Source organism: Arachis hypogaea, chromosome 8 (assembly GCF_003086295.3).
Source record: "Arachis hypogaea cultivar Tifrunner chromosome 8, arahy.Tifrunner.gnm2.J5K5, whole genome shotgun sequence".
NCBI classification, from domain to species: domain Eukaryota; kingdom Viridiplantae; phylum Streptophyta; class Magnoliopsida; order Fabales; family Fabaceae; genus Arachis; species Arachis hypogaea.
The window spans coordinates 9,152,470-9,165,771 of record NC_092043.1 but is presented as its reverse complement, the minus strand read 5'-3'; the positions used below and the strand labels follow the sequence as shown (position 1 = coordinate 9,165,771).

The 13,302-nt window shown below is 31.0% G+C and overlaps 1 long non-coding RNA gene across 1 annotated transcript; it reads right to left on the bottom strand.

Annotated features, from left to right (window-relative positions):
• Positions 1-1,536: 1,536 nt before the first annotated feature.
• LOC112705993 (uncharacterized) lies at positions 1,537-6,877 on the bottom strand. The gene is made up of 6 exons (XR_011864520.1): positions 6,463-6,877; positions 5,577-5,630; positions 4,718-5,356; positions 3,051-3,085; positions 2,213-2,358; positions 1,537-2,118 (listed from the first exon to the last, which is right to left on the bottom strand). It is a non-coding gene; the product is annotated as an uncharacterized lncRNA (long non-coding RNA).
• Positions 6,878-13,302: the final 6,425 nt, after the last annotated feature.

Below are 13,302 nucleotides of genomic sequence, written 5' to 3'. Positions count from 1 at the left end.
AGACTTCTTGGTTTTTTTTTTCAATTTGGATCATGGTTTAAGAATTATAGTGGGTTGGGCCATTTTTTTTGGTGGGATGTTGGGCTTAGTTTTACTAGGTTGGACCATTATTTTTTGTGGTGGATTGGGCTTAGATCTAAGAGTTGCAGTGGGTTGGGGTGTATTTTTTCTAGTAAGTTTGGTTTACCAACGAAAATTGAAGTAAGTGGGATCTTTTGTTTTGGTCCTGGAGACAAGTTATCAGTAGGCTTTGTTATGTAGATTATTTTTTAGGCAGGAATAGTGGTGTCATTTTGTTCAGAAGTTAGAGTAGATGGTGTTGTGGTAGGAATTGGTTCGGTTGTGACATTGGTGGTAGGGTTTAGAGTGGGAATAAAGTTTTGTATTACCATCAACTCCCTGCCTTTAGATGACACTAGTTCTGCTTCCTCACTATACAGAGGTTCAAAGACTCTATGTTCATAGTACACATAAATAACCCCCTTGTTCTTCTGAGCAAGATAACACATCTCCACGAGCTCCTTATCATCTGTTATAGCTCTTAGACGAGTTTGTAAAAGCCTATTAGGCACCAACCACCAAGATTGAGTCATCTTGTCATACCCAATATTCTTGTGGTATTCTCAGACAAAAAAGACATCTAGTGTGTCTATATCAACTCTCACTAACTCAGAAATCTCTCCACTGTTGTAAGGCATACTTCCATTAACTTCTGTGATAAATGACCCTCTATGGTAAAATATGATGGTAATCAAAGGATCATCCATTTGCAATTTCAAAAAAATTTGATTGATCAGACTCATTATCTTCAATCACATTACCAAATTAGAAACTCCACAACTAAAACAAAAAATCCTGTTGTGAACTGTAAATGGAGTAAACCCTAACACATAAAAAACAAGTTTTCATATTAACGAAAAATTCCTAGTCAGTCTATAATTTTATTGGCCTAACCACTAAGAAACCAAGTTCTAATCAAACCCTAGCAAATAGCACAAAACACAAGCATGCATACCCACACATTACACTCAAAGAAAATGTATTCAGCTATTGTAAATATTAAATTAACAATAATAACAAAAAACAGAGCTTTACCACATTTTTTTCTTTTTTACCTTACCTGTTTCAGAGAAACCAGCCTTCCATCTGTCTGATGTAGATGATGAAACCAATCCTCCAGAGCCTGGGTTTCTGACGAAAATCGCTACGGTTACTGCAATCGCACAGATGCCATTGATGAGGGTAGCAGAGAAAAAGACCTCTGTTTGTGTTGTGTTTTGAGAGGGAGAGATGATACGTTAGTGTAACATTGAGGGAGGGAGATTTTGAGCATAAAACGACGTCGTTTTACGTCATTTTGGTGCCACAGCAAATACTACATTATTTTTGTTTTGCCAGCATGTCATAGAGGAATCCAACTCAGCTTTCCAGTAGTGCCAAATGGATGGAATGTGCCAGAAAGACGAGTTTGAGTCCCGGAGTGTAACTTCAGGGATGAATATGGGTAACTATTAAGTTCAGGGACTACTATGAGGCTCGAGTGTAACTTCAGGGATCACTTTGAGACTTAACTCATATAGTACATGTGGCTATCTTACATATAATAAGCTAAATTCCAAAGTCTGACTATATATCATAGTATGTAACCTATAGGCAATAGCATTGAAACTGTGTCCAATCCCTAGCAAAGTCACTGTTACAAAAGAAGGAGTTGACAATAAAGATCTTTGACTCATTATTTGAGCCAATATACAAAGCAAACTCCTATATCTAACTATCTTATTTGTTGGACACAATCCAAAAAAATAAAATCAAAATAGTATCCAGCTAGCATGATTACATTAAGTTCTACTTGGAATCCTAAGCCTTTCTAAACACTTATACATATACTATATAACATACCTACACCTATACACAGCAGCTCAACTGCACAACGTAAATCAAACTCCATCAACCTTGGCAATCTTGGACCTTCGACCATTTGCATCCTTAGCCACCTTATTAAATTCAGCATTCAAATTCCTTTTGCCTTTGGAAGGAACAACATGAGCTTCATTAATAACCTTGTCTCCATATTATGTACATCCATCAAGAAATTAGAAAAACATCTCCTATGACCTAGAAATTAATAAAAGGTATACAAATTACTCAAGCAATGTAAATCTATTTAAAACCAGCAAACATATGAAGGAAAAAAATTACATAACAGTACCTTAGTTTCTTCGACTGGTGAATTAAGCAAGCTATTAAGTTCAGAAGAAAGTTCATCACTAATAGTATCATTCTTTGGTATTTTCTCAGGTTTTCCATTTTCATCATTAACTACAGCAGCAACCTCATTCCCTCTAGAACATTAGTCTGTTTTTCAGCCAAAAAATTTATAAGAATTGAAAATTTACATAAAATCCCAAAAGACTCCCCAACAACTTTGTTACTTTTAATAGAAGTGCTTGATGACTCTTTTTTAACATCAGTATCCCCTTTTCCATATATCACAGATTTTTGTAATGCAGGCTCTTATTCATATAGAACTAAAAAATAAAAAGAGCATAAAAAGAGTACACCACAACATAAACTAAAGAAACCACACATTTTCACAATCTTAAAATACTTATATGTATATATAATTTTTTTGGAGTAGACTCATCATCAACATCATAATCAGAGAGTTCAAATATGACAATAATGGTGGGATCATTACAGACTCTCCTAATACAAAAAGTAAAGAAAAATTTATCAAACCCGACATCTTGTATCTACCTTCAGCAGCAACTTTTTCACAATAAGCCCTTAGAAGATGGGAGGATAAGTATCTCCACATATAAGCTATTTTTAAGGTAACAGGAAAAAAATACACAATTTGAATAACACATCTCAACCAAGATAAAAAATATCTATAAAAAATTGAACAATCACATAAACTAAACAATACACAAAACAAAACTAAAAACATACACTTGCATCTTTTTAAACCTCAGTAAACAAGTCAACATAGGATTTCTTAACCAAATAAGATGTTTCACGATCAAATAGAACAAAAATACCCTCACCACTATGATCTTCAAGTGTTATTTTGATTTTAAATCTGCATAATAAAATAAAAAAACACAATAAGATGAAACATTATTCTTATAAACCAGCCACAACACAATTTAAAATCACATTTTGAAAAAAAATTATTATCTCAAAGTGATATTAGTTATATGTTTCACACAGAAGTCACAGTAATATGCACAATTTTGAGAATGGATACCATTTTCATATACACAAACAGAATACCATCAACTTCTATTTTTAACAATACCTCTTATTGTATCAAAAATGACAAAAGAACCCTCTTAGGCAATGCACATTTAAAAAATAATTAACAATATAAAACATAAAATAGAGTTAAAAATTGTTCTTTTCTGTTAATTTATTTTTAACATAAACATAACTAACTTAATAAATGGCAACCTCATTATTATTTTGGAACTCTTTAATAGTGCATCTTCTAGTTATGTGCATGAAATCATCTTTAATTTCAAGAATATCATTTTACTCTCATTGGCAATAAATAGTGGCTGGATACCATTGACACCTTGCTCAATCATACTAACATAAAAATTATGCAAATACATGTAAATATTACTCTAGATTGGTTGGAATTAAAGAAGAAAACAAAAAACAGTAACATAAACTATGCTAACCTCTGCCTGAATTCAACAACTACAAGAAGATTAGGATTAAATAATATTTGAGTGGCATACATCACATTTTGGAGACCTACTTGATCTACACGAAAATACCAAAAGAATTCAGAAAATATCATTTGAAACAACACTTGGTTTAGTAATAGCAAAATTTAAAGAAATTAAATAAAGTATCCCTAAAAAACTTGACTTTAGCAAGTTGAATGCAACAACAGGCTGCTCCACATAGCCAGATGCCAAAAAATAATTTACTTGATTAACATACCCCACAAACAATGCACAACGCATTGTAAGACTGAAACTCAAAAGATGAAGAATAATGAAACAAAAAATAACAAAAAAATAGAATTAAAAGACAATAGAAACCATCAAAAATGACTAAATCAACACATTCTTTTGAAGATAATTCAAGCACAATCATTTTTACAATATTTTCCTCTTCTGCATGTTCTTTCTCTTCTCCTACTGAAGTTAAAAGACCTATGACATCTGTTTCAAAGAAACATAACTTATTAAATATTTTCATAACTCTTTTAAACAAACTTAAATAAAAGAATAACACAACGATATACATACCAACTAAATAGTCATAATCTTGGGTCATGTTTAACAGCTCAGAAAAAGGAAACATGTTGAAATAGGTCTTTGGAATAATATTTTCATTAACAGGAACAACAGTGGTTCGGTGAAAAAAAAACAATTTAAATTCATGATGAATTTCTCTATAACTACCATGATTTGAGACAACAGTAAAGTATGCCATTCTGTAAAACTTGATCTTCAAGTATATGATCCTTAAACCTATTAAGAAGTTGTTTCTTAACTGTAGTTTGAATTTTTTTTCAGACTGAAAATCCAATAAAAAAACAAAATCAAAATAGTAAAACATATATATTTAAGTTGAACACTTCAAAGTAACAAGTAACACCAAATCTAACACAGTAGCTAATAGGGGCTCGTATGTTCATCAAGGAGAATCATCTCCATTGAGTTAGGAACCTCATGGTTATTGTTTCAAGGGTTACCTGAAACTAGAGGTCGATCTCGGACGAGATCTTCTATGCTGGTCGGAGCTGCGGAGTCCGATCTGATGATGGTGGTCGGAGTCGCTGTGTCCGACTCGTTGGACTTGGTGATGATGCTGATCCTTCGTCCCCGAAGGGTGGGGGTACCTGCAAGGGACTCCGATACTTAAGTTAGAAAAGGGTATTAAGCAGATATTGAGTAGAATCAGAGTATGAGTTATACTTGGGTGCTCCAGTATATTTATAATGGCGTAGGGTGACCTTCTTAGATAAGATAAGATAACTAACTTATCTTATCTTTATCTTATCTTCAAGTGAGGTCATCTTTATCTTCAAGGGAACCGCCCTTCTCTCTGTAGGCTTGGGCTGCCTTAGGATTTGGGGCGTGTTCCTCTATTTGGGCCCTTCTTTGGGCTTTTCTGGTGACTTGGCCGAGCTCTTTGGAAAGAGGTCGGGTTGCCCTGACCTGAAGAGGTCGGTCGCTTTGTCTGTCGAACATCCCGGGTCGGACAGCTCGACCCAAGGTATGAACAGTTATCAATAGAGGGTACGACCCAAACCCTTAGAACCTTGACTTTCAGCCTCCATGTCTCTCTAGGAGGATGCATCTTAATTAGTAATCATACTAAATGGAGGAGGCTTTGTACAAAAAAAAAATTGGAGAATTAACTTTATGAATAGTTTAAGCTATAAACAAAAAGGATGTGAAATAAACACGGCTTAAAAGAAAATAGAAGACAGTGGAATGCTTGCATTGAGTGTGGATTCCCAACCATCCTTTTATAGAAAAACTTATTGCACAATAATCACTTTTTTAATTCAAATTGAATATGAAAATGGAGAAAAAATAAATTCTTACTCCATATCTATCTCCATTCCATAATCTACGCAGAACTCATCACATCAAGAAAGTCTGACCCAAAAAAAGAAAAAAAAACAATTAAACAAATGAAAAATTAGTGGAATCGTTATCAAAATGAAGAGAGCACACAACACAAAATACAGTGCACCTACATATCATTAGACCATAGCAATGGCAATAATCAACTATCCTAATACTCATCCTACTCATAGCAATGACAGATGATCAATGTATTAAGTCACCATATCTTCAAAATAGCAACTTAATATCAATAAAATTCTAGGCACATAGAATTTCACAAAGAACAAGAAAGATATTATGATCAGCAATTTTGAATTAGAAAAATACTTTAAAAATCAAATTCACTTACTTGAATAACCAATGATTTCATCACAATATAAAGGAACCATAAAAAAACAGAACTTGAGTCTATAAACTCACATTACTCGAGCAACTCTGTCAATCACATTACCACTCATAAAATAGATTAGGTACAAACCCCATACCTTGATAATGATTCACACAACCGAACCCATAATCCATAAATATAAAAAAATATAAGTAGAACTTTCATCTTTGGAACCATTACAATATCCATAAAAATTATAAAATGGACAACCCAATGCAACCAACAATTCAACAGCTATCAAAAGAAGACACCATAATTAAATTAACATCAAATTTTAATTAATAACCTGAAAATTATGAATCCAGAAATCCACTAAAACATTTAGACAAATTTTCGATTCATAAATCCTAGACAATTAAATCTAAAATAATCGTGCCACACATACTAAAATCGATCACAAGAAAACACAGTGAAGGAAAGAAAAAACATAAAAAGTAAAACAGTGTTGGAACTAAAAATCGCAGAAAAACATACCTGCTTGATTGATTGGAGCCAGAGAATTTAAACCTCTAGGACAAAATCTCTAAATAATACGGCCGCATGTGCGACAAAATCCGGGTGATTATAACCATCGGCGTGAAATCAGCGTCCAACAAACACACCCGGTAGACAAGAATTGGTATTTTGGAGAAAAAAAGAATAGGAGAAAAAACTATCGAAACTAGGGTTCGAAATAATCATGACCTGTAGAACTAAATCCCTAAAAGCAGTGTCATGCGGGAAAAAATCCAGAGAAGTTGTCACATAAGCAGCTGAATAAGAAGCGAACATGTGTACCGTCTAAAAGGAAATTTCATAAACAAAAGAAAGTTCCAGCTTGGATATGTACGGGCGTGAGATGCGGGAAAATCTCCAATTTAAAAATGAAACTATGCGAATTTTATTGTTTATAGATTAAACAAATGATGACTTATTTTATTGGATGTACTTTTTATATGTTGGCATCTTGTTCATTTGAGTTTGATATTCTATTTATTGGAACAAAATTATTTTATTTTAATTTTTATTTACAACAATATTTATGGTAACAAGATACATTCTAATTTCGTTTTTATCATTTCTCAATAAATCATTCCAATTTTTTTCTTTTTTTTTTTAAAGGGAGAGCGTATCCTCATGCAATTTCTTGATTTATGCCCAAATTTGATGTACCCAATTAATTGCATGATGAGTATTCAACCATTTCCATTTGTCATAACATGTTTATACGGCACTATTGTAATATATGGAACTCCATCATTTAAATATTTTTCATTCAAAGTACTTGTCTTAGTACTATTGTATAGGGAATATCTAACATCAGTTATACTACATATACAAATTTTTTTGGTTTATAAATCTTACAAGTTGGGCCAAATCCAACAGAAGCTACACTTACTCACAAAAGCGTGTTAACACGCGCATCACATTTCCAAAACGCTCATTCACCATTATGAACGACTCTTCTTCTTCCTCCTCGATGAAAACCACAACTGTCATTTTTTCTTTACGTTTCTTCTCATCCTCCTCCTCTTCCTTCTTCTTCTCCTTTTTCTTTGTGTTTCTCTTCCTTTTTCTTCGAGTGTTTCATCTTCATCATCGTGTTTCTCCTCCTTCTTTTGATTTTGCAACATTATATTTTTTTTTCTTTGTTTGATTTTTTCCTTCTAAAAAGAATTATGAAAATACGAAATAAGAAGATGAAGAAGAAGAAATAGCAAAAGATGAGGAGGAGAAAGATGAAGAGTTCTGAATTATGCAGAACTTATCAAAATAAAAATACACCCAAATATGTTCATTTTACACCCAAATATCTTTGTGTTACATCCAAATATTTTCGTGTTACACCCAAATTTGCTATAAATACAGAAATGAGTTATGCTACGTGTACACTAAAATCAGCCACCAAAGTATATTGGAATACAAATATACATTAAAAATAAATTAAAGCACACATGTATTTATACACAAATACATTGGTGGTTGATTTTAGTATACAAATAGCATTTTTGTATAGAAAAATATTTCCTCTAATGCTACATTTTTTCTTCTTCTTCTTTTTCTTGTTTCTTTCTTTCTTTTAGTTAAATAAATGTAAGTTCATCCTCTTCCAGGTAATTTTGCAGCATTATGTGTTTCTTCTTCTTCTTTGTTTGATTTTTTTTGTTTTTATTCTTGTTAAGAGAGTAAAACAAAAAAAATTTGAGAAGATAAAACAAAAAGAGAAAGATGAATAAGAAAAGAAGAAGAAGAAGATGCTGATGATGATGAAAAAAAAAGAAGTAGCAGAAGATGAGAAGGAGGAAGAAGAAGAGAAAGAGATATGAATTATGTAAAACTTATCAGAATAAAAATACATCCAAATATCTTCGTTTTACACCCAAATTTGCTGTAAATATAGAAATGAGTTATGCTACGTGTACACTAAAATCAACCACCAAAGTTAGCCACCAGTATAAAATACATACTGGAATACAAATATAGATTGAAAATAAATTAAAGCACACATGTATTTATACACAAATACATTGGTGGCTGATTTTAGTGGTTGATTTTAGTGTACAAATAGCATTTTTGTACAAAAAAATATTTCCTCTAATGCTACATTTTTTTCTTCTTATTTTTCTTATTTCTTTCTTTCTTTTAGTTAAATGAATGTAAGTTCATCCTCTTCCAAGTAATTTTACAGCATTATGTGTTTCTTCTTCTTCTTTGTTTGATTTTTTTGTTTTTATTCTTGGTAAAAGAGTAAAACAAGAAGAAACTTGAGAAGGTAAAAAAAAAAGATGAATAAGAAAAAAAGAAGAAAAAGATGGTGATAATGATGAAAAAAGAAGCAGCAGAGGATGAGGAGGATGAAGAGGAAGAATTCTGAATTATGCAGAACTTATCAGAATAAAAATATACCCAAATATATTCGTTTTACACTCAAATATCTTCGTATTATACCCAAATATCTTCGTTTTACATCCAAATTTGCTGTAAATACAAAAATGAGTTATGCTACGTGTACACTAAAAGCAGCCACCAAAGTCAGCTATCAGTATAAAATACATATTGGAATACAAATATACATTGAAAATAAATTAAAGCACACATGTATTTATACACAAATACATTAGTGACTATTTTTCATGACTGATTTTAGTGTGCAAATAACATTTTTGTACAGAAAAATATTTTCTCTGATGCTGCATTTTTTTCTTTTTCTTTTTCTTTTTATTTCTTTCTTTCTTTTAGTTAAATGAATGTAAGTTCATCCTCTTCCAAGTAATTTTACAGCATTATGTATTTCTTCTTCTTCTTTATTTGATTTTTTGGTTTTTATTCTTGTTAAGAGAGTAAAACAAGAAGAAACTTGAGAAGGTTAAACAAAAAGAAAAAGATAAATAAAAGAAAAACGAAGAAGAAGATAGTGATGATGATGAAAAAAAGAAGCAGAAGATGAAGAGGAGGAAGAGAAAGAGTTTTAAGTTATGTAGAACTTATCAGAATAAAAATACACCCAAAATTCTTACAATACACCCAAATATCTTCGTCTTACACCCAAATATCTTCGTGTTACACCTAAATTTGCTGCAAGTACAGAAAAATATTTTCTCTAATGCTACATTTTTTTCTTTTGAATTGAACCACACCTCAACCACTTGATTGGATTCAAAACAATAAAAAATCTTTCGATTTCCCTACTTCAAATCCAGTTGAGGGATTTGTCTTCTTGGTGGAAGATATTTTCAATTTTCATTTTCTCTCTATGCTACATATAATCAATTGATTCTTAATTTCGTTTTCCTTTTTATTTGTGCTCTGAACTCTTGTAGAAAAACCTACAGCCTTCGCATAATCCTTGTAGAATTATACAGCTTCTTCAAGGTGTTAAAGGTCATCCCAACCTTAGATACAAACTGCTCATCAACACCACAGATTTGCTGTAAAATACACCCAAAATACACCATATTAAAACAAGCATAAACTATAGAATGCAAATACAACTATAAAACCATCATAAAAAATAACAAAAATCAGATTCATGAATCATCAATAAACAGAAACTAAAATAATTCAACTAAAATAATAAGACAATTCACCCTCAATGAGATGAAAAGTCATAAACTGTAAATACACCCAAATTTTTCTGAAATACACCTAAATATTCTTGATTTACACCCTTGATATAAAATACAGAAAATTCATCAGAACTAGTACATTAGATTCAATTCAACAAGGAACAATAAACAGCAAATTTCACAGACAAGGTTCACGCATTATTCAACTACACAATCATAAACTACTAATTGGATTCAAATTCAGATTCAATTATTAACTGGAATTAAACCACACCTCGGAAACTTCATTGAATTCAAATTCAAAATCCACTTCGTTCTAGTTCAGCTAATAATCTGAAGTTGAATCATTCATTATTTTCAAAACGATTTCAGAGCTTGCTTGATTTCAGAAATAATGGAAAACGAAAAAAAATGAAGAAAGAAAACAGAAAGAGAAACTTACGTAAACAGCAAAAGAGAAGGGAGAGAGAAACACACGAAAGAGATCGAAGAGAGAAGGCAAAAAAACGCATAAGGAATTCAAAAAAGGAAACGAAATCCTTTCGAAAAAGGAAGTTACATATTCGTGCGTCGATTGATTGAAAAATCTGTTAAGGAGGCGCGTGAAATATACGTGCCATAAGAAGCGCGTTTTAGGGATTAAAAATTTTCAAAACTTGTATAACTTATATAGTAAAATAACTTGTATGTGAAAATTAATTCATCTAATATATACAATTAAAGAGTTCAGTATAATTAATCAAGAAAACAGATAACATAATTATTAAAATCGAACTAAATTAATCAATTCAATTGAAAAACTAGTAAATTAGATTCTCAATTAGTCCAATTTAATTTCAAAATCATTTAAAATTTAGAGTGGATAAAAATTAATGAAATCCGACAAAAATTAATTAAAATCAGTAAAAATTAAGGCAAAGAAGATGATAATGACGTAGGTAAATTTTTAATCTCGAACATTAAACAATTTTGGAAGGGAAAAATACAAACTAAACTATATAAAAATTACTTGCTTATACGGAATCCAACCTTCTTGATTTGGCCAATTTGGATAAGGTGGGGGCCAAGATGATTAGGACTTCATGTTAAGAAAATAAAACTAGCGTGGATATTAATACTTGGATGCTTCATGCGATTTCAACTGCATCATTATTCCTTCTTATTATTACCATTTTATGATGGATGACACACTTGATTCATTTCACACCATAGGTCACAAATTGACAAAACTATTGGATGCACTTGTCCTCCCCTAACTAGACGTAGTAGAAGATAGAATTTGGATTAGTTCTATGCATTTATTCTGTCAAGTGGTTATCAATATAATCATGATTGATGAGTAGAGAGTAGAAAATACATTATTATACAAATATTTAATCATGTCATGTATTATTATATCATGGAAAGAATTAAGTTTTATACTAAATTAAGGAATATGTAATCAAGTGTTTTTTTTTTTAGCTTTGGTATTAGAAAAATTAAAGATTAAATTATACTCTTAAGTGATTGATTATTTATGCTAGGAAAATTAAGTTCATATAATTTAATAATTGTTACGTTGTTGTCTTTAAAGTATTTTAACTTCAAATACGTACTATATAGCAATTAAGAGGTTAACTTCTTCAAATTGGAATTGATGTCTTTCTTCACTTTACCACTACACTAAATTCTTACTAGTACGAATAAATGACTGTTGTTTTATAAATATTTAATTCTATGTTGAAAATATGAATAGTTAAATTTTATGTCAAGTAAGACTTTTATTCTTTTATTTCATTTTCAATTTTTTTTATCTAAAATTTTTAACTTAAAAAGTTTTGCACAAAAAAAAGAAGAGTATCTAACATTAGTGCACAAAATAAAATTTTCCTTAATAAATAAATGTTGATTAAAAACTTTATGTAGTTATAAGTAACTAAAGAAGTAATTTCTTTAATAGATTTGGCAAATATCTATTTAAAATACATGTTAATTAATTTTTTTTAATATATAAAATGATAAAATAATACCTATTAAAATATAAAATTCATATTAAAAATAAATTAAATTATATATATACAAAAATTATAATAATTAATTTAATAGTTATTTTTAATATATACGTAATATTTTTTTAATACTAATAGTAGGCTAGTAGTTACATGCTAATAATCTAATATCGAAAGTAGAAGATTCAAATATGAATGGGTTGCTGTATGTATAATACGAAATTCAAATTTCTAACACTTACTTAAGTATATGAGTAGGTTGACCACTCGATTAACCTAAATTGATTAGTTTCAAGCTTATTGATATGTTGATTTTGATGATTGGTGCTTATATATAATTACCTAACTTACTTAAAAGAAATAAAACATAAAAGTTAATATTTAAATTTAAAAATATAAAAATAAATAATTTTTTGTTGAATTTTTGGGAGAAAAGCCGAATAAAACAAGATAATATTGTATGAAGTTGTTGTGTTTTACATGATACAGAAGTCAAGCTATTTATAAAGATATCTTCAACTCACCTCATAAATATTCATCTACTAACTACTAGCTATTACTGACTTAACTCTCAACTACTAACAACTCTAATAATATTTTAATATGCCTCCGCAAGTTGGTGGATGGAACATGTCAATAATTCCCAACTTTAAATAAGTTTCGATGAGATGGTTGGCGAAGAGGCGTGTGGCGCGAGACGCAGAGAAGACAAAGAAAAAGAGCGGTGCGGCGTGGGCTGCAATTCGGTCATGACAGAGGAGAGGAACAAGCTTCTGTGAGCGGCGTGCAGTGACGCAGAAGAGACGATGCGTGCGATGCGATGATGTAGAGGAAGAAGACGTGTGCAGCGCAATGACGCAAACGAAACGATGCGTGTGATGCGGTGACGCAGAAGAGGAGACGCGTTTGGTGGAAAAAAAGCAGAAGCATTGTGGCCCATAACCCACAGGTCCCATAATCGAAACCTGGCTCTGATACGATGTCATAAAACCACTCATCCCAAAAGTTTAAGCTGATAGGAGAAGGTAACACTAATGGTTTTATATCTAACATTCCCCCTCAGGTAAGAGTCTCTCTTTTGAGTTTGCTTGATTTGCTATCTTTTTCATTTTTTTTTTCACCAAGAATCGAACTCTTGATCTTTCGGACATAGAGTTCTGATACCATATTGAATTTCTGAGAATAAAAAAGATAATATTATATGAAGTTGTTGTATTAAGTTGTGTTTTACATGATATAAAAGTCATGCTAGTTATAAAGATACTTTCAACTAACCTAAC